We start from the raw sequence: 24,482 nt of genomic DNA, 5'->3' as shown, positions 1-24,482 counted from the left end.
CCTACCAGAAAACCAGAGAGGCGAACAGCCGCTCTGGTCAGAGCCCCAAACATGCCGCTTCTATGATGAGCTGCATGCCATTTTAGGGGGTTCAGCCACCACTACCCCAGCCGTGTTGTTTGACTCCTTCAATGGAGATGGAGGCAATACGGAAGTAGGTTTTGGGGACGAAGAAGATGATGATGAGGAGGAAAATGTAGATAGCTCACAGCAAGCAAGCGGAGAAACCGGTTTTCCCGACAGCCAGGAACTGTTTCTCACCCTAGACCTGGAGCCAGCACCCCCTGAACCCACCCAAGGCTGCCTCCTGGACCCAGCAGGCGGAGAAGGGACCTCTGGTGAGTGTACCTTTTAAAATGCTATACATGGTTTAAAAGCAAGCATGTGAAAGGATTACTTTGCCCTGGCATTTGCGGTTCTCCTAGATGTAGTCCTAAAGCCTTTGCAAAAGGTTTCTGGGGAGGGCAGCCTTATTTCGTCCTTCATGGTAGGACACTTTACCACTCCAGGCCAGTAACACGTACTCAGGAATCACTGTAGAACAAAGCATTGCAGTGTATGTTTGCTGGCATTCAACCAAAATCCGTTCTTTATCTCTCTGTGTTATCCTCAGGAGAGTGAGATATAATTCATGGTCACCTGGTTGAAATAGAGTGCTTTTCTTCAGGGGACACTCAGAGGAGCCCATTCCTGCTGGGCTGTTTGCCTGTGGCTAAACAGAAATGTTCCCCGCTGTTAGCCACAGGGAGGGGAGAAGGTTGAGGGGGTAGTCACGCGGTGGGAGGAGGCAAAATGCGACCTTGTAACGAAAGCACATGTGCTATGTATGTAATGTTAACAGCAAGGTTTACCCTGAAAGAGTGTAGCGACTGTTTTATAAAATGTGTCTTTTTAAATACCGCTGTCCCTTTTTTTTTCTCCACCAGCTGCATGTGTTTCAATGATCACAGGATCTTCTCCTTCCCAGAGGCTAGTGAAGATTAGAAAGAAAAAAAAACGCACTCGCGATGAAATGTTCTCCGAGCTCATGCTGTCCTCCCACACTGACAGAGCACAGACGAATGTGTGGAGGCAAATAATGTCAGAGTGCAGGAAAGCACAAAATAACCGGGAGGAGAGGTGGAGGGCTGAAGAGAGTAAGTGGCGGGCTGAAGAGAGTAAGTGGCGGGCTGAAGACAGGGCTGAAGCTCAAATGTGGCGGCAGCGTGATGAGAGGAGGCAGGATTCAATGCTGAGGCTGCTGCAGGACCAAACCACTATGCTCCAGTGTATGGTTGAGCTGCAGCAAAGGCAGCTGGAGCACAGACTGCCACTTCTGCCCCTCTGTAACCAACCGCCCTCCTCCCCAAGTTCCATAGTCTCCACACCCAGACGCCCAAGAACGCGGTGGGGGGGCCTCCGGCCAACCAGCCACTCCACCACAGAGGATTGCCCAAAAAAAAAGAAGGCTGTCATTCAATAAATTTTAAAGTTGTAAACTTTTAAAGTGCTGTGCTTAAAGTGCTGTGTGGCATTTTCCTTCCCTCCTCCACCACCCCTCCTGGGATACCTTGGTAGTCATCTCCCTGTTTGTGTGATGAATGAATAAGGAATGCATGACTGTGAAGCAGCAATGACTTTATTGCCTCTGCAAGCAATGATTAAAGGGAGGAGGGGAGGGTGGTTAGCTTACAGGGAAGTAGAGTGAACCAAGGGGCGGGGGGTTTCATCAAGGAGAAACAAACAGAACTTTCACACCGTAGCCTGGCCAGTCATGAAACTGGTTTTCAAAGCTTCTCTGATGCGTACCGCGCCCTCCTGTGCTCTTCTAACCGCCCTGGTGTCTGGCTGCGCGTAACCAGCAGCTAGGCGATTTGCCTCAACCTCCCACCCCGCCATAAACGTCTCCCCCTTACTCTCACAGATATTGTGGAGCACACAGCAAGCAGTAATAACAGTGGGAATATTGGTTTTGCTGAGGTCTAAGCGAGTCAGTAAACTGCGCCAGCGCGCCTTTAAACGTCCAAATGCACATTCTACCACCATTCTGCACTTGCTCAGCCTGTAGTTGAACAGCTCCTGACTACTGTCCAGGCTGCCTGTGTACGGCTTCATGAGCCATGGCATTAAGGGGTAGGCTGGGTCCCCAAGGATACATATAGGCATTTCAACATCCCCAACAGTTATTTTCTGGTCTGGGAATAAAGTCCCTTCCTGCAGCTTTTGAAACAGACCAGAGTTCCTGAAGATGCGAGCATCATGCACCTTTCCCGGCCATCCCACGTTGATGTTGGTGAAACGTCCCTTGTGATCCACCAGAGCTTGCAGCACTATCGAAAAGTACCCCTTGTGGTTTATGTACTCGCCGGCTTGGTGCTCCGGTGCCAAGATAGGGATATGGGTTCCGTCTATAGCCCCACCACAGTTAGGGAATCCCATTGCAGCAAAGCCATCCACTATGACCTGCACATTTCCCAGGGTCACTACCCTTGATATCAGCAGATCTTTGATTGCGTGGGCTACTTGCATCACAGCAGCCCCCACAGTAGATTTGCCCACTCCAAATTGATTCCCAACTGACCGGTAGCTGTCTGGTGTTGCAAGCTTCCACAGGGCTATCGCCACTCGCTTCTCAACTGTGAGGGCTGCTCTCATCTTGGTATTCATGCTCTTCAGGGCAGGGGAAAGCAAGTCACAAAGTTCCATGAAAGTGCCCCTACGCATGCGAAAGTTTCGCAGCCACTGGGAATCGTCCCAGACCTGCAACACTATGCGGTTCCACCGGTCTGTGCTTGTTTCCCGAGCCCAGAATCGGCGTTCCACAGCATGAACCTGCCCCATTAGCACCATGATGCATGCATTGTCAGGGCCCATGCTTTCAGAGAAATCTGTGTCCATGTCCTGATCACTCACGGGACCGCGCTGACGTCGTCTCCTCGCCCGGTATCGCGTTGCCATGTTCTGGTGCTGCATATACTGCTGGATAATGCGTGTGGTGGTTAATGTGCTCCTAATTGCCAAAGTGAGCTGAGCAGCCTCCATGCTTGCCTTGGTATGGCGTCCGCACAGAAAAAAGGCGCAGAACGATTGTCTGCCGTTGCTCTGACGGAGGGAGGGGCGACTGACGACACAGCTTACAGGGTTGGCTTCAGGGAGCTAAAATCAACAAAGGGTGTGCCAGTACATCAAGGAGTATTTCAGGCAGGACTTCACAGAGGGTTCCAATAAGAAATGGTGCACCTAAGTTATTGTTCTTATTGGAACAAGGAGGTTAGCCTGGCCTCTGATTGATACATGGCTAGATTTACCTCGCTGCACCTTCTCTGTGAGTGACTGCAGTGTGATCTAGACAGGGGAGGAGGAAAATGAGTACAAAAAAAATCTGGTCTATTTCTTGTTCTGACCCACTCCATCTATCTTTTACATCTTTGGCTGGCAGCAGACGGTGCAGAAGGACTGCATGCCATCCACATCTCATGGCTGCTCAGCAGAAGATGGTACAGTACGACTGCTAGCCATCTTCATCTCTTGCCTGCCTGGCATAAGATGGTACAATACGACTGCTAGCAATCCTCATCTCTTGCCTGCCTGGCAGAAGATGGTACAGTACGACTGCTAGCAGTCCGTATTGCCTGCCCGCTCACCATAAGACGGTTCAATAGGACTGACTGCAGGACTAAAGAGAATGACCTGGTCAAGTCACTCCAAATTTAGTCCCTGCGCCCATGTCTGCCCAGGCGCTCCCAGCCGACGTGGCCAGGAGCACCTCGGACACGACGAGGACGACTACCAATCGTATTGCACCATCTGCTGCCAGAAGGCAATGGGTTGCTGCTACTGTGCAGCAAAGCCGTACCGCGTCTGCCAGCACCCAGGAGACATAGGGTGACGGTTACCTGAGCGGGCTCCATGCTTGCCGTGGTATGGCGTCTGCACAGGTAACTCAGGAAAAAAGGCGCGAAATGATTGTCTGCCTTTGCTTTCATGGAGGGAGGGAGGGAACGGGGGCCTGATGACACGTACCCAGAACCACACGCGACAATGTTTTAGCCCCATCAGAGTGCTCCATTGTGACTGCTCTGGACAGCACTCTCAGATACCCGATTGTTTGCCATTGCTCTGACGCTGGGAGGGGCGCTTACAGGGTTGGCTTCAGGGAGCTAAAATCAACAAAGGGGGTGGCTTTACATCAAGGAGTATTTCAGGCAGGACTTCACGGAGGGTTCCAATAAGAAATGGTGCACCTAAGTTATTGTCCTTATTGGAACAAGAAGGTTAGCCTGGCCTCTGATTGATACATGGCTAGATTTACCTCGCTGCACCTTCTCTGTAAGTGACTGCAGTGTGATCTAGAAGAATGAGTCCCCTAGACAGGGGAGGGGGGGAAGCAAATGAGTACAAAACAAATCTGGTCTATTTCTTGTTTTGATCCACTCCATCTATCTTTTACATCTTTGGCTGGCAGCAGACGGTGCAGAAGGACTGCATGCCATCCACATCTCATGGCTGCTCGGCAGATGATGGTACAGTATGACTGCTAGCAGTCCATATCGCCTGCCCGCTCACCATAAGACGGTTCAATAGGACTGACTGCAGGACTAAAGAGAATGACCTGCTCAAGTCACTCCAAATTTAGTCCCTGCGCCCATGTCTGCCCAGGCGCTCCTGATCGACCTCACAAGGGCGACCAGGAGCACCTCAGACATGACGATGATGGCTACCAGTCGTACTGTACCGTCTGCTGCCACAAGGCAAGGGGTTGCTGCTACTGTGTAGCAATGCCATACCACGTCTGCCAGCACCCAGGAGACATAGGGTGACGGTTACCTGAGCGGGCTCCATGCTTGCCGTGGTATGGCATCTGCACAGGTAACTCAGGAAAAAAGGCGCGAAATGATTGTCTGCCCTTGCTTTCACGGGGGGAGGGAGGGAACGGGGGGCTGACGATATGTACCCAGAACCACCCGCGACAATGTTTTAGCCCCATCAGGCATTGGGATCTCAACCCAGAATTCCAATGGGCAGCGGAGACTGCGGGAACTGTGGGATAGCTACCCACAGTGCAACGCTCCAGAAGTCGACGCTTGCCTCGGTACTGTGGAAGCGCTCCGCCGAGTTAATGCACTTAATGCACTTAGAGCATTTTCTGTGGGGACACACACACTCGAATATATAAAACCGATTTCTAAAAAACCGACTTCTATAAATTCGACCTAATTTCGTAGTGTAGACATACCCTGGGTATGTCTATACTAGGGAATAAGGTCGAATTTATAGAAGTCGTTTTTTTAGAAATCTGTTTTATATATTCGAGTGTGTGTGTCCCCACAGAAAATGCTGTAAGTGCATTAAGTGCATTAACTCGGCGGAGCGCTTCCACAGTACCGAGGCTAGAGTCGACTTCCGGAGCGTTGCACTGTGGGTAGCTATCCCACCGTTCCTGCAGTCTCCGCTGCCCATTGGAATTCTGGGTTGAGATCCCAATGCCTGATGGGGCTAAAACATTGTCACGGGTGGTTCTGGGTACATATCGTCAGGCCCCCCTTCCCTCCCTCCCTCCGTGAAAGCAAGGGCAGACAATCGTTTCGCGCCTTTTTTCCTGAGTTACCTGTGCAGACGCCATACCACGGCAAGCATGGAGCCTGCTCAGGTAACCGTCACCGTATGTCTCCTGGGTGCTGGCAGACGTGGTATGGCATTGCTCCACAGTAGCAGCAACCCATTGCCTTGTGGCAGCAGATGGTGCAATATGACTGGTAGCCGTCCTCATCATGTCCGAGGTGCTCCTGGCCACGTCGGCTGGGAGTGCCTGGGCAGACATTGGCGCAGGGACTAAATTTGGAGTGACTTGACCAGGTCATTCTCTTTAGTCCTGCAGTCAGTCCTATTGAACCATCTTATGGTGAGCAGGCAGGCGATAAGAATTGCTAGCAGTTGTACTGTACCATCTTCTGCCAGGGAGGCAAGAGATGAGGATGGCTAGGCGATATGGATTGCTCGCAGTCGTATTGTACCATCTTCTGCCGGGCAGGCAAGAGATGAGGATGGCTAGCAGTCGTACTGTACCATCTTCTGCCGAGCAGCCATGAGATGTGGCTGGCATGCAGTCCTTCTGCACCGTCTGCTGCCAGCCAAAGATATAAAAGATAGATGGAGTGGATCAAAACAAGAAATAGACCAGATTTGTTTTGTACTCATTTGCTTCCCCCCCTTCTCTGTCTAGGGGACTCATTCCTCTAGGTCACACTGCAGTCACTCACAGAGAAGGTGCAGCGAGGTAAATCTAGCCATGTATCAATCAGAGGCTAGGCTAACCTCCTTGTTCCAATAAGAACAATAACTTAGGTGCACCATTTCTTATTGGAACCCTCTGTGAAGTCCTGCCTGAAATACTCCTTGATGTAAAGCCACCCCCTTTGTTGATTTTAGCTCCCTGAAGCCAACTCTGTAAGCCGTATCGTCAGTCGCCCCTCCCTCCGTCAGAGCAACGGCAGACAATCGTTCCGCGCCTTTTTTCTGTGCGGACGCCATACCAAGGCAAGCATGGAGGCCGCTCGGCTCACTTTGGCAATTAGGAGCACATTAAACACCACACGCATTATCCAGCAGTATATGCAGCACCAGAAACTGGCAAAGCGATACCGGGCGAGGAGGCGAAGTCAGCACGTTCACGTGAGTGATCAGGACATGGACACAGATTTCTCTGAAAGCATGGGCCCTGACAATGCATGCATCATGGTGCTAATGGGGCAGGTTCATGCTGTGGAACGCCGATTCTGGGCTTGGGAAACAAGCACAGACCGGTGGGACTGCATAGTGTTGCAATCTGGGACGATTCCCAGTGGCTGCGAAACTTTCACAGGTGTAAGGGCACTTTCATGGAACTTTGTGACTTGCTTTCCCCTGCCCTGAGGCGCATGAATACCAAGATGAGAGCAGCCCTCACAGTTGAGAAGCGAGTGGCGATAGCCCTGTGGAAGCTTGCAACGCCAGACAGCTACCGGTCAGTTGGGAATCAATTTGGAGTGGGCAAATCTACTGTTGGGGCTACTGTGATGCAAGTAGCCCACGCAATCAAAGATCTGCTGATATCAAGGGTAGTGACCCTGGGAAATGTGCAGGTCATAATGGATGGCTTTGCTGCGATGGGATTCCCTAACTGTGGTGGGGCCATAGACGGAACCCATATCCCTATCTTGGCAACGGAGCACCAAGCCGCCGAGTACATAAACCACAAGGGGTACTTTTCAATAGTGCTGCAAGCTCTGGTGGATCACAAGGGACATTTCACCAACATCAACGTGGGATGGCCGGGAAAGGTACATGACGCTCGCATCTTCAGGAACTCTGGTCTGTTTCAAAAGCTGCAGGAAGGGACTTTATTCCCAGACCAGAAAATAACTGTTGGGGATGTTGAAATGCCTATAGTTATCCTTGGGGACCCAGCCTACCCCTTAATGCCATGGCTCATGAAGCCGTACACAGGCAGCCTGGACAGTAGTCAGGAGTTGTTCAACTACAGGCTGAGCAAGTGCAGAATGGTGGTAGAATGTGCATTTGGACGTTTAAAGGCGCGCTGGTGCAGTTTACTAACTCGCTTAGACCTCAGCAAAACCAATATTCCCACTGTTATTACTGCTTGCTGTGTGCTCCACAATATCTGTGAGAGTAAGGGGGAGACGTTTATGGCGGGGTGGGAGGTGAGGCAAATCGCCTGGCTGCTGGTTACGCGCAGCCAGACACCAGGGCGGTTAGAAGAGCACAGGAGGGCGCGGTATGCATCAGAGAAGCTTTGACAACCAGTTTCATGACTGGCCAGGCTACGGTGTGAAAGTTCTCTTTGTTTCTCCTTGATGAAACCCCCCGCCCCTTGGTTCACTCTACTTCCCTGTTAGCTAACCACCCTCCCCTCCTCCCTTCGATCACTGCTTGCAGAGGCAATGAAGTCATTGTTGCTTCACATTCATTCATCACACAAATAGGGGGATGACTACCAAGGTAGCCCAGGAGGGGTGGTGGAGGAGGGAAGGAAAATGCCACACAGCACTTTAAAAGTTTACAACTTTAAAATTTATTGAATGCCAGCCTTCTGTTTTTTGGGCAATCCTCTGTGGCGGAGTGGCTGGTTGGCCGGTGGCCCCCCCACCGCGTTCTTGGGCGTCTGGGTGTGGAGGCTATGGAACTTGGGGAGGAGGGCGGTTGGTTACACAGGGGCTGCAGTGGCAGTCTGTGCTCCGGCTGCCTTTGCTGCAGCTCAACCATACACTGGAGCATACTGGTTTGGTCCTCCAGCAGCCTCAGCATTGAATCCTGCCTCCTCTCATCACGCTGCCGCCACATTTGAGCTTCAGCCCTCTCTTCAGCCCGCCACTTACTCTCTTCAGCCCGCCACCTCTCCTCCCGGTCATTTTGTGCTGTCCTGCACTCTGACATTATTTGCCTCCACGCATTCGTCTGTGCTCTGTCAGTGTGGGAGGACAGCATGAGCTCGGAGAACATTTCATCTCGAGTGCGTTTTTTTTTCTTTCTAATCTTCACTAGCCTCTGGGAAGGAGAAGATCCTGTGATCATTGAAACACATGCAGCTGGTGGAGAAAAAAAAAGGGACAGCGGTATTTAAAAAGACACATTTTATAAAACAGTGGCTACACTCTTTCAGGTTAAACCTTGCTGTTAACATTACATACATAGCACATGTGCTTTCGTTACAAGGTGGCATTTTGCCTCCCCCCACCGCGTGGCTACCCCCTCAACCGTCCCCCCTCCCTGTGGCTAACAGCGGGGAACATTTCTGTTTAGCCACAGGCAAACAGCCTAGCAGGAATGGGCTCCTCTGAGTGTTCCCTGAAGAAAAGCACTCTATTTCAGCCAGGTGACCATGAATTATATCTCACTCTCCTGAGGATAACACAGAGAGATAAAGAACGGATGTTGTTTGAACGCCCGCAAACATACACTGCAATGCTTTGTTGTACAATGATTCCCGAGTACGTGCTACTGGCCTGGAGTGGTAAAGTGTCCTACCATGAAGGACGAAATAAGGCTGCCCTCCCCAGAAACCTTTTGCAAAGGCTTTGGGAGTACATCCAGGAAAGCCGCGAATGCCAGGGCAAAGTAATCCTTTCACATGCTTGCTTTTAAACCATGTACAGTATTTTAAAAGGTACACTCACCGGAGGTCCCTTCTCCACCTGCTGGGTCCAGGAGGCATCCTTGGGTGGGTTCGGGGGGTACTAGCTCCAGGTCCAGGGTGAGAAACAGTTCCTGGCTGTCGGGAAAACTGGTTTCTCTGCTTGCTTGCTGTGAGCTATCTACAACCTCATCATCATCATCACCTTCTTCGTCCCCAAAACCTGCTTCCGTATTGCCTCCATCTCCATTGAAGGAGTCAAACTACATGGCTGGGGTAGTGGTGGCTGAACCCCCTAAAATGGCATGCAGCTCATCATAGAAGCAGCATGTTTGGGGCTCTGACCTGGAGCGGCCGTTCGCCTCTCTGGTTTTCTGGTAGGCTTGCCTCAGCTCCTTAAGTTTCAGGCGGCACTGCTTTGGGTCCCTGTTATGGCCTCTGTCCTTCATGCCCTGGGAGATTTTGACAAAGGTTTTGGCATTTCGAAAACTGGAACGGAGTTCTGATAGCATGGATTCCTCTCCCCATACAGCGATCAGATCCTGTACCTCCCGTTTAGTCCATGCTGGAGCTCTTTTGCGATTCTGGGACTCCATCATGGTCACCTCTGCTGATGAGCTCTGCATGGTCACCTGCAGCTTGCCATGCTGGCCAAACAGGAAATGAGATTCAAAAGTTCGCAGTTCTTTTCCTGTCTACCTGGCCAGTGCATCTGAGTTGAGAGTGCTGTCCAGAGCGGTCACAATGGAGCACTCTGGGATAGCTCCCGGAGGCCAATACCATCGAATTGTGTCCACAGTACCCCAGATTCGAGCCGGCAAGGCCGATTTAAGCGCTAATCCACTTGTCAGGGGTGGAGTAAGGAAATTGATTTTAAGAGACCTTTAATTCGAAATAAAGGGCTTCATCGTGTGGACGGGTGCAGGTTTACATCGATTTAATGCTGCTAAATTCGACCTAAAGTCCTAGTGTAGACCAGGGCTCTATGTCTATATGAAATCACTGCAGCTCCTTTCTCTTACATAACGTGCTGAGTTGGTAACTCCCTCCCAGAGCCCACAAGTCTGCACCCCCTCCTGTACCCCAATCCCCTGCCCAAGTCAGAGCCTGCACCCCTCACTCAAACTCCCCATAGCCTGCAACCTTCCTGCACCCCAATTCCATCCCAGAGCCTGCAACCCAAAAAGGGGTGAATTAACGTTTTGTGGGCCTGATGCTAAACATATTTGTGGGCCCCCATGGGGGCAATGGGGACATGGGGCAGGGGGGCAGAGTCCTCAGAGCAAGGGGCTGGCCGGGGGCAATGGGAGATGGGTCATGGCATGGCAGGGACAGCCCCGCTCCACCCAGCCCAGTACAAGGGCACTGTTTACAAACCAGGAGCTGCCAGACGCACACTGGCCAGCCCGGCCCTGCACTGCCATCATGCTTCTTCCCCTTGGGGGCGGGCCCATGCTGCACCATGCTACCCCCCTGCCTAGCACCCCTCTGACTCCCTACGCCCAGTGCCACACCACCCAGAGACCACCACAAACCCCCATGTCCAATGCCCTCCCACAGACCACTATGCCAAGCACAGCCCCCCCACCCAGAACTCCCCCACAGCTCCTCTCTCTGCCCAGTGCCCCCACTGACCACCCCCCACAGCCCTCCCACAACTGCACAGTGCCCTGCACCTCCCCACCCAGAGCCCCCCTCACAGATCCCCTCACTGCCCAGTGCCCCCCACCGCCACAACTGCACAGTATCCCGCACAGACCCCCCCACCACTTCCCAGCACCCCGACACACACAGATCTCCCCACCCCGCACTGCCCAGCATCCTCCCAGACCCACTAGAGACCTACTCTGCCACACCCTGACCCCCGGCCACAATAGCTGGCCCTGGTGGGAGGTGACTGTGTCTGCCAGACTGAGCCGGCAGCGCAGCCAGAGCTGGTCCTGGGGCAGGATAACTCTGGCCCCTTGGAAGTGGTGCAATCAGCCAGGCTGGAGCAGGAGCAGAGCCTACCCGGGCCAGGCTCCCTCAGGACCCACCTGCCTGGCAGGACCCACCCAGCTGAGCCCCCCCACACTGTCCCCTGTGACTGGCTGAGACTGGCCCAGCCTCTGCACCAGTCCCATGTGGCTCTTCCCCCGGGGAGGCAGGTGGGGCCCCACTGGTCCCAGGCAGCGGAGACAGCTCAGAGCTGGAGTAGTGCTGGGGAGTGGGGCAGATCCCTGGGATGTGACTCCCGAGATCCCACCCACACCCATTGGGCCCCGTGGCCAGCAGCCCTACCGAGCCCGCATGGTGGCCCCCAGCTGCTGGGTGATGAGCCTCCTACAGGCATGTGGAACCTGCAGGCTGAGAGCTGCTCACACAGCAAGGCCTGTGTGCTGGAGTGCCCCAGGTGAGGGGCCAGACCCGGCTACGTGGATGGGTTAGAGGGGGTTTGTAATGGGCCCCTTCCCAGGGTGGGCCTGGTGCCATGGCACCATTGGCACCATTGTAAACCCAGTACTGACCCCAAGCCCCCTCCCACAGCAAAACTCCCTTGGACCATTTCTCAACGGCCCCCCAAAAATATAAAAACCTGCTGCCCCGGTGCTATTTTATTGCTACAGGAGACTCTATGCAGTGAAATAATTTCCCTACATTTCATCAAACTCTGCGTCACACATTTTGAGTATTTAAAAGAGTCTCTTATCACTATTTGTCTATGTGAAGTCTCATAACAGTTCACAGATTTTAGGATTGCCTTTTGCTGCATTTATCTTGCCTGTGAATCCAGCCCTTACAATCCCATGTTCACACGTCATTGCTTGTGTGTAGAAGCTGAGTCACAAATATTCAGTAAGTGTATTCAGCACCCCGCTCCTGGTCCCCTAAAGAACCGCAGCATCCAAACCCCTGCCGCAGCCCTGGGACTGGAGGAGCTCTCACTCCCTGGTACAGCCCTGGGGCTCTGACACAGGGACAGAGCTTCTCCAGTCCTGGGGCTATGGGGGAGAGCGGGGTGGTGGGAAATGAACAAAGGAGTTGTGGGGCAGGCAAAATAGTGGGGAGCTTAGGTGGAACAGGGGTGAGATCCTGGGGAAGAGGACGAAAGGGATAGGGCCATAGGTGGCGCAGCCGGCGGACAGGGTGGGTAGGGGCCCAACAATTCGGACAGGGTGGGTAGGGGCCCAACAATTGCTCTGGCCCAGGGCCCCGAGAAACCTTAATCATCCTCCATGCTCCATCTTCTATGGTCAACAGAGGGGACATTGTTCCATTCTGAAAAAGGAAGAAAGGTTGTCGTTGTGCATACCATGAAAGAAGCCCTGCAGCTCTTTGAAAGGTATCATGACAGTCTATTGGGTGGACATCTAGGAATATTCAAAACGAGGAATATGCTGACATCAAAATATTATTGGCCAGGGATGACCAAAGACATTGCCAATTGGGTATGTAAAGTAATGAAACTAAATCCTGAAGAATGCTATTTACAATTGAAATAGAAGTTCAAAATGTATAAAAGAAATATAAAAATATATTTGGTGTGCAAAGTTGAACTCTGTTCCCTTGCAATACTATTTCCATAACAAAATGTTAATATCATCATATTGTTCCATCAAAAATAGGTTGCACGATGTCTGACTTGCCAGAAAGCATAAAGGTGAATTTTGGAATCAGACACATTATTGTTTATCGTTATCCATTGTTATTGCTAGCGATACAATGAGGCTTTGATTTTCAAACGAGTCTAATACATACAAGTGGCAAAGCATAGTGCAGCAATTACCTCTAATGCGCCTTTGCACCGGCTGGGGATATTTCTTCAGCTTTATTCTTGTATTGTTACCCATTCCTGTACTTCTCTTTGTTTGTTTGTTTGTTTTTTCTTTCTTTCTTTCTTTTTCTTCTGTATTTAAAAATGGGCTTTACATTCTCTGCTTATGACTTATGGGTTTATTGAGAACATTTAGTAAGAAACACGTGTACTATGACTGTAACTGGTACCCTTGTATGTAGGTCACTTGGATCTGGGAATTGGTGGGAATGGATATAATAGGACCATTACCAGTAACAAAGGATGGATACCAGTATATACTGACAGCCATAGATTATCTTTCAAGATGAGTGGAAGCCTTTCCACTTAGAAGTAAGTCAGCATCTGAGGTGGCAAAGGGCATGTACAAAATGATTGTTCGACGTGGATGCCACAGTGGATACTGACAGATCTTGGTCCGGAATTCAATAATAAGGTAATCACTGTTTTTTTTCTGGTTATTTGTACTATGTAGTCAAACTCACTCTCAGGTCACCCATTGATCTCAAACAATCACCATACTTTTAATCATAAACTGCTGTTGGTCACTGTCAGTGTTGCTACAAAATTATTTTTTGGTGTCTTCATATCTAACAAAGAAACACACAACTACTTGTTTCCAAAACAAATATTAAAAGATGGGCTATTCCTTTTGCTAATTACACATAAAAGCAATGGCAAATACGCAAAGGAACATTCCTTAACACAAGTTTATATGTAAGTTTATGGTGTAACTTATTTTCTTTCAGTTTAACCTGTATATTTGTGAAAGATTGAGAATAGCTTCACCAGCCCGTACCACCCACAAACCAATGGCTTGGTTGAAAATGCTAATAAATCCATCTAAAGGTAAGTGAATGGATGGGAATATTACAGTACTAATGGCAAGTACAGTGTGCTATGCAAGAAGATGCAACTCACAAAAAAATCTTCAAAAGCAATGTGTTACATGGAAAGTCTTTTTCATTATGTATTACACCTTTTTGATTATGTATGATCTGTTTCAGTCAAGACCGTACATGAGACTTTCTTTTTTTAAACAAACCAATCAATGAGCATTTGTTGCAGAGCATTGCAGAAGATGGTTGATGACAATGGGAGAAATTGGGATGAATTACTTGACCCCATTTTGTTTTCTTTGTGAATTAAACTACACGCAACAACAAAAATTTCACCCTTTCGACTAATGTTTTGTGCTGACCCAGTGTTTCCAGAAGAAGTCTCAGAGAATTACATGGTAAGTGTATGTTATTACCAGCACCTTTCATGTACACATGGCATTCAGTGTGTCTTCATTTTACAAATACAACCCCTTCTCCATTTGTTTACAAAGATCCCAGATATGAATACATTCGGGGAAGATTTCTGCAAAGAGTACAGCACAAATATGAAATCAAGACATGATGCTGACATTGCACTGGCCCTAAGTAACATTTCTAAAGCACAAGAAAAACAACAAAGACATTATGCTAAAAGAAAGACTTCTAAATATGGGGAAATAACATTTGATGTTGGGGACTCTGTTCTGTTACTGAATGCTAGAAAGAGAACAAGAAAAGGAGAGTACTGGAACCTAGGTATCGGGGACCATACAAAATTACGACTGTTGAAGGTAAGAGAGTGAAATTACAAACCATCTCAGGGAAACGGTTAGGAACCATGTACAGTATCGCACACTTAAAACCATGTAAAGAACCACCCACATTAGCTGCTGAAAGCACATCAGAGGGAAAAATCCGTACTGAAATTGCAGTTGGTGACACTGAACCAGAAACACCCTCAGAAGAGATCAGAAATGTGAATGGCACTGTATCTCACGACAGCACAGTGAAAACCGTCGGGGTCACAGCAATGGAAGAAGAGGAGTATATAGGGCAAGATGTTTCAAACAATGATACAAGTGATGCTGATGACAATTTTGATGACATGCTTATGGACGAGGTGGAAGACAAGCAATGGATTCTGAAAGGTAATTGGTTACCGCACCTTTCTTAAATAGATTAACATACTTCATAAAGTAAGGAACTACGTTAAAGGTTTTCATGTACAAAGTGGAGGCATTCACAGTAGTAAAACAGAGAAAAAGGAAACTGTATTACCATGCATGTAATATGTGTTAATATTTTTTTCCTAGTCAAATTTGTAATGACCGGCAAACACACAGAGAGACTGGAGGCCAAAGTGAGAAACATAAAATTGCATGGCTCTTCATTTCATTGCCTGAAACCGAGAAGCTGGATAAGTGATGAGGTACATTTAAGTACCATTAATCATGTATTTGTTAACGGCATTGATTCATCAAATATTATTGAAATTGTGCCTTTTCTTTCATCATGTGTTGTAGGTTATTGATGCATATTTGAGCTGAGTGGTTGAGAAAGCAGATGGAAAGGTAGGCTACTTACTGTGATGGTACATGAAAGTATACATTGATTCAATAAGTAAACAATCACGTGAAAAGGTGGCACAACATATTTAAGTCCAAATACCCTTGAAATATCAACATAAACCTGAAATTGCAACATTTCAGTGTATTTACTGCTGCCAAACATTTACTGAAATGTATTTGGAGGTGCATATCGGACGTACAATACTAGAATAACTGAGAGCCACAGTTAGTGGCTGTACAGTTTTGCTGTACAGTTCAGTGGGTCCATTAATTAAACACAAGTATGCGAACAGCTTAGTCAGTTTTTACATTAAGTAAGACAGAGCACATTGATTACAAATCTTTTTGTTTTTACAGGACTCTCTTACATATCTGATTTGTAACACTAAGGATCCCTTGCATGTCTGTCTATATTAAATTCATTATGTTCTTGATGTGCCAGAATTATTAATGCATTAATAACTTTGTTGACTGTTAACAGGTACAAGCCATCTCATCAGTAGTTTCCACTGTCATTCTCTCAGGCAGAGCTCCACAAATGAAAGTGAAGGTAAATGCTAACACACTTTCATACATAGCATGAGCAAAGCACAATTTCATTCAGTGAGTTAAACACAGTGTGAAACAGCAAATACAATGCTATGTTTGATGTGGAGGAGTACTCTAATAGTAATACATTTAATGAAATTGGGAAATACAGTATAATGTACATTTCATGATTTGCTTCACTGGAAACTATAATTGCTTTTCTAATTTTTTTTAAATAAATACAGAGTGAATTACTTCAAAATTATATATTATTTCTTCCTTACCACACACCAGGTCATTGAGTTCTTGCGGTGAGATGTTTTGTATTGTACTTCTGGATTATGGGCAATAAATGTGGTATTAAATAAGAGATTTGTAACACAACTATGGTAACACTGATATAATTTCCCGTGTTGCGGGTTTTCAGTGAGTTCAGTGCATGCAAAGGAAAGTGGAATGTGAATGTTCAAAATAAAATGCTCCTGTTCAAGTTTCATTGATAATGTAACTTGGAAGAATACAGTCTGTATTGAACTGATCAATGAGTGCACAATATGCTTTTCTCTGGTGTGTTACTGAGACATTACAAATGAGAATATGTTAATTGCATAATGATTTTTGATAAATCAGTATAAAATATTTGAAATAATCGCATTACCAGTATAATTTGTGAATATATTTACACTTACAGATAGGCTTGATGAAAAAAAACGGAATTGTTAATAATTGACCCCTTGGTGTGATGAGATATGAAAGAACATGCCTGAGGATTTGGAGGTGATTTATTAGATATTTACTTTTACAGTGGACATGAACTGTTCCGCTGAAATTTTTTTTAAAGGGAATGTAACAATAGTGTTGGGGACACTGGGGCATGGCCACTAGGTAACTCGAGGGGATGAAGACCACCAGTGTCGATGAAGCCCCCTCGCACTAGGCCCCGGTGTCCTTGGCCCCCCCTCCTGCCTGGAGGCACTCGCAGCAGCTCTGCGTACTAGGCTCAGGTGTCCTTGGCCCCCCCTCCTGCCTGGAGGCACACACAGCAGTTATGCTGAGAATCTGCAACAATATGTTGCAGAGTCAGACTGCCTGAAACTAAGCAAGGCCAAACAGGGGAGATATGGAAGAACAATGCTGAATAAAGCAGCGTTATGTATAGTTTAACAAATGATACAGAGAATCAGGGAACTAGCTGGGAACTGGATTGGCTGGCTATATGGATACTTGGAGCAGCTTGCTATTGGATAAGTATGCTGGGAAAAAGGACGTATAAAAGCCTGTGTAACTTCCTACTCTGTTGTACAGGATTTGAGATTCAAATCTCCCTGTACCTTTTTGAAGCTTCAAATAAACTTTTCTGCTTCTCCACCCCGTTGTGATTATTGGGTGTAGCACACCGGGTAATGAACCAACTCAAGCTGTTGTTCAGCCTCTCGGCACTGGGTGCCGGCAACAATAGTGAGAGTAATATTTTCCTGTTAGCTACAACTAAAAATTGAAACAGCAAGTACTTGTACTAAATAAGCTTAGTAATGGACTTTGAGTGAACTTGTGTGATTTGACTCTGGGGAACGACTTCACAAAATGTGGACATAATATCTTTAAGTACACAGTAGCATGTTGCATGATTGAAAATGTGTTATTATCAACATGGGGCACAGCAAATCAGGTGATACATTATGTAAGAGTGAGATAATCATATGAAAGCAAGTGTGTATATATGTGAGCAATAAGTCATTTCAATCATTACCTCAGTGGTTTGAGCATTGGCCTGCTAAACCCAGGGTTGTGAGTTCAATCCTTGAGGGGGCCATTTAGAAATCTGGGGCAAAAATTGGGGATTGGTCCTGCTTTGAGCAGGGGGTTGGACTAGATGATCTCCTGAGGTCCCTTCCAACCCTGATATTCTATGATTCTATGATTAATTAAAAAGAGATAGAATTGATTTGTATCTATATCCAGTAACCAGAGGGGGAAAAAAAAAGGAAAGAAGCTCATTTATGCAGTCCACTAATGTACTCTCTAAAAATTTCAGAAACTTCATCAAATGATTAACTAGAAAATCCTCATCTGATTGGAATAGTAAAATTGTTCAGCATCCCAGACAAAGTTATGGCCACAACTGCGGACCACTCATCTTAAAGGTATTGAACACCAAATTGTCATTATCATTTGTTATGTGTGTGTGTAATTATCCAGGGTGAAAGTAAATGCCAGAGATTACCTGTGGGCACTGCACTGGCATCCTTGCCAAGGTGTGTGGGGTGGGCTTGTGGCCCCCAGAAGGGATGGGGTCTCCGGTGGAAGGTGCGGTGCTGGGGGGCCAGATTCCACCAGCCAGTCCTTCCTGACAGCTGCTGCTGCAGTGGCCAGGAGCAACAGGCTCTTGTAAATTGCCAGAACACCAGGGCCCATTTTGCTCCCACACTGTCGGCGGCCCTGCCAGTAGCATGCAACAGCATTGCCGGACCCTCTGGCAGGGCCGCTGATGTGGCGGGGGAGGGAGGAATGTGTTAAAGGATGTTAAAGCATAACGCACTGCCAGAGCGGAAGTGTAACATCAGCCGTGTAGGGGCCGGAACCGGTGGCCGGTTCTTACCGGTATGCTGGACCCGCCCACTTTCACCTCTGGTCTTTGTGATGTTTATTCTAAATACCAGTGTTGTTAGTTTGCAGAAACGTATTTGCAGCAAAAAGACATCAGTACAGTAGAAACAACACAAGAGGCTAATACTGCGTTTAGAAAACATATAGCAATTCTTCTAATGAAGGAGTCAGGTAATTACTTTCTACCATGTACTGTGGACTCATTAGGTACATGTGAAGATAACAGGAAGAGTGGAATTATGTCACGTAACAGACAATTATCTTAATATCCCTGAAGTGGCATATCTCACAGGTTTGGTTCTGCAGTGGTGACTATGAATCAATAATATCTTTAAGTACACAAAAATTTGAATGGGGTGAATGGTTGTTATTGATCGACCAGTTGAATGAAATTGGTATTTTTATATACAGGTGCAGTAAAGTAAAAATTTGAGAAAATATGACTCACAAAAAACAAAAAGATATATTCAAACCAGTGACTGGATTAAAATATTGACATTAATTAATAAATCAAGATTTGCATTTTCAGCATTGGTAATAATGTATTCATCATTCCATAGAGCTGTATTTATTTTTAAGAAAGCGTGGAGGACTACTGCCCATACTGCAACCTTGTCAACTGTGGAAAGGAAAGTGAGGATTGCACAATGGTAAGAAATATACAATTGTATGAGAAATAAATGCCATAAACTGCCTAAGGATCATGATTCTTGTAAAAATTCCACATCAGTAAACATTTTCATCATGCTGATAGGCATATGTTAGGTAATGCTGACATGTGGAAGGAATAGCATGAGTGAATGCAAAGTATGTGTAACCTTATAACTTCTGTGATTTCATTTTCTCAGTTGTTACTTATCAAAGGTCCAGTGTGATTCTTGCAAGAGGTGGGCACATGTGCCCTGCATTACAGAAGGAACCAATCAAGACTACCTGACTGATGAGAAGAAAAAGTACAACTACAAAAATTGTGCATAGTTCCCTTCTTTATAAAAAAAAAAACCCAAAACCCATTATGTTTAAATGTCTCTTGTTCAAAACATAACGCAACCAAAAGAAATTTTTTTATTTATATAACAGACTATAGATGTAAGCAGAGTCAGGATGAGCTCCACCCTGACATCTGGTGGTGAGGTGTGGCAAGTTGTGGAAAAGAACTTCAGGGGCCGATCTCATTTGCATAGGCACACCCACCTCACCTAGCATGAGCCCATAGCTGCCCAAATGGTCACTTTGGCTGCTGTGGGATTCCCAGTGTCTCTGTTATTGGGGCAGGAAGAATAAATTGTTATTACCCTGACTATGGGAACTGTGCTTGGAACTGTACTGGGCCTTTTGTTATGATGGAGGGACTCACCATCAACTAAGCAGCACTCGCTAGGCAAGGGACATGGGTTCCAAAACTCCATGAATAGAGAGAGAGGCTGGGGACAAGTATTAATACTTGGTGGTATGGGCCACTTGGTGAGGGCCTTATATGCTAATTGCACTTCCTCCTCTCTCTCCACTGTGGAATATCAGAGATAATTTTGATTCTATTAAGAGTCTAGTTACAGACTGCTAAGCTCACTTTAGGCTAATGGTGCACCAGCAGTGAGACTCCCCTACTACAAGCTGAATTCACCTAAGAGCTGAAATCACTGAGTGTTGTGTTAAGTAGTGGTAGAGCCTGAAGATAGATTGTGGAGCAGTTTGCAAGGAGTGCTGGAATGCCTTGTGGACAGGCTGGTTTGCATTGTGTTATTAGAATAGATCCCCTAGATACTGAACCCGGCCCTTGTTGCTGCCTTCTGACGGGCAGAAGGATTACATAATAATAAATGTTTTTCATTTGAAAAAAATATTCTCGGTATTTGTGTCCATGTGTATAATGCAAATTATAAAAGCAGCAAGGAGGAAGCAAATTGTGAGTGTTTTTGACCACAAAACCCCATCCCTCCTGATTTGCAACCATCCCTGGATCAGTGACAGGTGCATGGGCAGCCAAGTCATTGGAAATAAGCAAGGAGGAAGCCAGTGAATAAAATCAAAGGGCCCACTGTGGTATCACCTTGGGCTCATGGGCATGCTCGGTAACCCCAAACCTTACCTCCCTTTTCATGTATCAATTGCGCATATTAGCTAGGAGGGAGGGAATTGTGATTGTTTTCGAACAAAAACCCCATCCCTCCTGATTCGCAACCCCTGGACCAGGCAGTAGCAAGTCCTAAGAAGTAGCCAAGATGGTCACTTTGCGTGGCAGAAACTGAACCTAGTTGCAAAAGGGGAGGGTTGAGATTTGTGTCATCACACTGGCCCCAGCCCTTTCTCCGGGTCTCTCCCCTCCGGCTCAAGAGCTGGCGTCGGCAGAGCCCGGGGTTGGTTCCAGCCCCAGAGAAAGCCTCCTCCCCCTCTGGCTGGGCCCCGAGGGGCGCTAGGGAAGGGCTCTCCCCACACACAGCCCGCTGGGGAGCAGCAGCAGCTCAGCTCAGGCTCCTGACTCACACAATAGAGGACGGAGGCTAGGGAGGCTGTAGTAGCAGCAGCATCTGACCCAGGAAGTTCAACCCCCATCTACTGAGCAGCAGAAGCAAGAACAGTAATAATAATAATCAACTTGCAAGCAGTCTATCATCACACCATGTTAACCCTAGCTCTGCCAGACAGTAGCCAGAACCCTTCTCTCCTTCCTGAACAGAGAGACCAGCCCAGGACCTGCTCTAGGCACCAGCAAAGCAAGCATGTGCTTGGGGTGGCACATTTCCAGGGGCAGCAACCTAGAGCCAGGTGTAGTGTATTAAACTGCTCCAGATAGGAATGTACTACTGGTAGCAGTTACTGATACATAACGGATTGTAAGAAACTGCTACTGTAGTGAACTGCTACTGATGTAGCAAATGCCTACAGGTAGCAGTTTCTTGCCCTGTAGTGTATGTGAAATTGCTACATGTAGAAATGTGCTATCTATATCAGTTATTTATACATAGATTGTAAGGAACAGCTTTTGTAAAAAGATGCTACTTCCCTCGTAGGTCTTGTTTTCTAGACCTTAAATTTTTTTTTCTCTTCTCTGGACTCTCTCCAATTTGTCCACATCTTTCCTGAAATGTGGTGCCCAGAACTGGACACCTGGACACAATACTGCCAGCTTGTGGTCCGCTATGACCCCCAGATCCCTTTCCTCAGTACTCCTTCCTAGGAAGTCATTTCCAATTTTGTATGTGTGCAGCTTATTATCGTTCACAAACTTTATAATTGTACTCTCTATGCCATTATCTCAATCATTGATTAAGATTTTGAATAGAAACTTATCCAGAGCTGATACCTACAGAACCCCACTTGTTATGCCATTTCAGCCTGACTCAGCCCTTTCAGCCTGTGAATCACTGATAACTACTGTCAGAACTGTTTTCCAACTAGTTTTGCACCTATTTTATTTTAGCTCCATCTAGGTTGCATTTCCATAGTTTGTTTATGAGCCAGTATCAAAAGCCTTACTAAAGGCAAGATAGACCATATCGACCACTTCCCCCCATCCACAATGCTTGTTACACTGTTAAAGAAAACTATCAGTTTGGTTTAACATGTGAGACTGCTTGAATTAGCTACATCAGATGGCCTTTTTTAGCAAAGTAGGACCTGTCGCTGCTGCAGGTAGTACTATCCTCGCTGCTACATATGTTTCTGGACAGTACAAGGCCCTGGAATCTAATGTATACACATTAACCCTCACAGGGCACATCACTATACAAGAAAAGTTGTGTCTGTGCCTGTAGTGGGGCAGCTTCCACTATGTGTGAGATGGTAGACAGCGAGGAGGGCCAGGCAGGTTTGTGGGTTTAGAAAAAAAAGGTGTGAACATTATGTATATGTTTATGTATGGGATACATATAAAATTAGCGGATGATTAACAATGCATTACAAGAAGTTGGATCCCAGGGCCACAACCACCCCTGTCTGACCTGTTTGGTACCCAGCATACACTGCCAAACCAAAGCTTCCCAAAATACAGTGGGATATGACACTAAACTGGGAGGAGTGGTAGATACGCTGGAGGGGAGGGATAGGATACAGAGGGACCTAGACAAATTGGAGGATTGGGCCAAAAGAAATCTGATGAGGTTGAACAAGGACAAGTGCAGAGTCCTGCACTTAGGACGGAAGAATCCCATGCACTGCTACAGACTAGGGACCGAATGGCTCGGCAGCAGTTCTGCAGAAAAGGACCTCGGGATTACAGTGGACAAGAAGCTGGATATGAGTCAACAGTGTGCCCTTATTGCCAAGAAGGCCAATAGCATTTTGGGATGTATAAGTAGGGGCATTGCCAGCAGATTGAGGGACGTGATCGTTCCCCTCTATTCAACATTGGTGAAGCCTCATCTGGAGTACTGTGTCCAGTTTTGAGCCCCACACTACAAGAAGGATGTGGAAAAATTGGAAAACGTCCAGGGGAGGGCAACAATAATGATTAGGGGACTGGAACACATGACTTATGAGGAGAGGCTGAGGGAACTGGGATTGTTTAGTCTGCAGAAGAGAAGAATGAGGGGGGATTTGATAGCTGCTTTCAACTACCTGAAAGGGGGTTCCAAAGAGAATGGATCTAGACTGTTCTCAGTGGTAACAGATGACAGAACGAGGAGCAATGGTCTCAAGTTGCAGTGGTGGAGGTTTAGGTTGGATATTAGGAAAAACTTTTTCACTAGGAGGGTGGTGAAACACTGGAATGCGTTACCTAGGGAGGTAGTGGAATCTCCTTCCTTAAAAGTTTTTAAGGTCAGGCTTGACAAAGCCCTGGTTGGGATGATTTAGTCGGGGATTGGTCCTGCTTTGAGCAGGGGGTTGGACTAGATGACCTCCTGAGGTCCCTTTCAACCCTGATATTCTATGATTCTATGATTCTATATCTATTCATGGTGCATCTCATTCTGAATCTATACAAGTGCTTTTGGGGAGTACCCTGACTGCCAAGACAAGGAGTCCAGGAGGCATGCACACAAGTGACATAGTAACCATAGTGACTCTGTGCTGCCATAACTTGAGTTAACCCATGCTTAAAGTGAAGATATGGCCTTAGGTATATTAAATGTTTCGGAGAGGTAACAGGAACAGTATGAGGGTAGACTAAGATTCATTCGGGTGTTTAGGCTTGTCATAAATATAAAGGGAAGGGTAAACACCTTTAAAATCCCTCCTGGCCAGAGGAAAAACCCTTTCACCTGTAAAGGGTTAAGAGGTAGGATAACCTCGCTGGCACCTGACCAAAATGACCAATGAGGAGACAAGATACTTTAAAAGCTGGAGGGGGGGGAGAAACAAAGGCTCTCTGGCTGTCTGTGTGATGCTTTTGCCGGGAACAGAACAGGAATGAAGTCTTAGAACTTAATAAGTAATCTAGCTAGATATGCGTTAGATTCTGTTTTCTTTAAATGGCTGAGAAAATAAGCTGTGCTGAATGGAATGTAGATTCCTGTTTTTGTGTCTTTTTGTAACTTAAGGTTTTGCCTAGAGGGATTCTCTATGTTTTGAATCTAATTACCCTGTAAGGTATTTACCATCCTGATTTTACAGAGGTGATTCTTTTATTTTTTTCTTCTATTAAAATTCTTCTTTTAAGAACCTGATTGCTTTTTCATTGTTCTTAAGGTCCAAGGGTTTGGGTCTGTGTTCACCTATGCAAATTGGTGAGGATTTTTATCAAACCTTCCCCAGGAAAGGGGGTGTAAGGTTTGGGAGGATTTTGGGGGGAAAGACGTTTCCAAACGGGCTCTTTCCCAGTTATATATCCGTTAGATGTTTGGTGGTGGCAGCGATAAAGTACAAGGGCAAAAGGTAAAATAGTTTGTACCTTTGGGAAGTTTTAACTTAAGCTGGTAAAAGTAAGCTTAGGAGGTTTTCATGCAGGTCCCCACATCTGTACCCTAGAGTTCAGAGTGGGGAAGGAAACTTGCCAAGTTTCAAGGCTCAGGAACAAAGAGACACATTAAAAAAAGATATGTATTTATTAAAATTTCTTGACTCGAGAGTGTGTAACTCATGATTTTAGAATTCTTGTGGTTGTAAAGGTATCTTGG

The 24,482-nt window shown here is 46.9% G+C and overlaps 1 long non-coding RNA gene across 1 annotated transcript; it reads left to right on the top strand.

Annotated features, from left to right (window-relative positions):
- The first annotated feature begins 236 nt into the window (after positions 1 to 236).
- LOC125629167 (uncharacterized) lies at positions 237 to 1,486 on the top strand. The gene is made up of 2 exons (XR_012665036.1): positions 237 to 338; positions 927 to 1,486. It is a non-coding gene; the product is annotated as an uncharacterized LOC125629167 (long non-coding RNA).
- The last annotated feature ends 22,996 nt before the right edge of the window (positions 1,487 to 24,482 follow it).

Source organism: Caretta caretta, chromosome 14, assembly GCF_965140235.1.
Source record: "Caretta caretta isolate rCarCar2 chromosome 14, rCarCar1.hap1, whole genome shotgun sequence".
Lineage (NCBI taxonomy): Eukaryota > Metazoa > Chordata > Testudines > Cheloniidae > Caretta > Caretta caretta.
Note: the sequence above shows the minus strand (reverse complement) of the source record. Positions and strands in the feature narration are given on the sequence as shown.